Source organism: Atta colombica, unplaced genomic scaffold (genome assembly GCF_001594045.1).
Source record: "Atta colombica isolate Treedump-2 unplaced genomic scaffold, Acol1.0 scaffold38, whole genome shotgun sequence".
NCBI classification, from domain to species: domain Eukaryota; kingdom Metazoa; phylum Arthropoda; class Insecta; order Hymenoptera; family Formicidae; genus Atta; species Atta colombica.
Genome location: NW_017259490.1, coordinates 1,017,586 through 1,019,090, shown reverse-complemented (window position 1 = coordinate 1,019,090; position 1,505 = coordinate 1,017,586). Strand labels below are relative to the sequence as shown.

General features: G+C 28.6%; 1 protein-coding gene across 1 annotated transcript in view; it reads right to left on the bottom strand.

The window, feature by feature from the left end:
- The window catches only part of LOC108690891, a 129,797-nt gene that overhangs the window by 51,787 nt on the left and 76,505 nt on the right, over positions 1 to 1,505 (bottom strand). The gene's annotated exons all lie outside the window — the stretch shown is intronic.

Sequence of the window (1,505 nt, the reverse complement as noted above, 5' to 3'; positions counted from 1 at the left end):
ATAAATGTGATTGAAAATAGTTATGTTCGCCATTATATGACAATAAGCATAAACAGCAGCATTTTTATAAAACGTACTAAAATTTATCTATTCAAGAGATTATTCAAAATAATATTTTCTTTACGTATTTGTACGATTTATGTTCTTGTTATATACTTAATGGATTAAATAAAATATTTGTGCAAAAATGTCGTATGTATGCAAAGAATATATAACATATTCGTTGGAACATCTCGAACATCATTTCTCTGCAATAAACAGTTCTAATATAATTGAATTTACAATATTGAAGTTTGTATGCTTCTCAATCCAATTTATAAAAATTACGCATTTTCTTTGATTGTGCTTTAAAATAAAGTCATACATTGAATATTGTATTTACAAATTCTCATTTACAAATTCGATTTTGTGGCAATTATTCATAAAACAGTTGTATTATAAATATTTGTATTGAGAATTTGAAGCTTATATTTCACATATTGCATTTATCATAAATTAATGGACGAATATATCTGTAAATTTTTATTTATCAAATATATAAAGAAAAACAAATTACCGATGAACGATAAAAAAGTTTGAATTTGATCAATACCGTTATTTTATTAGTATCTATTGTAAGAAATAAGAAGCTTATAAGTGAGGATGTATATAACAAAATTTTGTAAAGGATACGGGTGATATTATAGTATTCATATATAAATAATAATCTGATCGAGCCATTATATGAGCCACGTTCGAGAGATAAGTCGTCTCTTAACTGGGATTTCGCCTGAAAGAAAACGATGTTTGTTCAAAACATTTGCCCCGGGATACCAGAGAATCATGGATCAAAGGTTTTCCTCGCGTCCAGAAAGAGTCCACCATTCCAACACGCTCGCCTTTTTTCCTCGTATTATCAACGAACGGTGCGCAGCAGTAAAGTGAAATCTGGCTAACGTGTTCTTGCCGCGAGCAATCTTGTAAAAGTTCTCTCGAAGCTCGCTTGAAAATCGATTTCTCAGAGAGATACGATATGTAGAAAATCGATTATTGGTCACTGAACCACCGCTACGAAAATGATTGCACCCTCAATATTCCGGTCAACGACGCGAAATTCGCGGTTTAACGCGCAAGCTATGATTATCTGATAAATTATTTATCTTCGATTAATTCAAATGTTGTAGCCTTTCCACCACCAATCGCAGACTTTTAAACTCATAAATGGGATACAAAGAATATGCATTACTGTTTTGCTTTTTTTTATATACTTACAATTATACAAATATTCATTATATTATTACATAATTATTCATTGTAATTAAATTATTTAAGACTCCTATGTTTGCTCATCACTACTGTCTCAAATTACAATGTCAGAAACGAGAAAATAACACAATAAAAATTCTTGTAAAATATATAATATTAATACAATATTAATAATAATAATAATAATACAAAAACATGTTTCAATTAAGATACTTACAATCGATAGAACCAACTTATAAAATTAAAAACCCTTTTTTTTG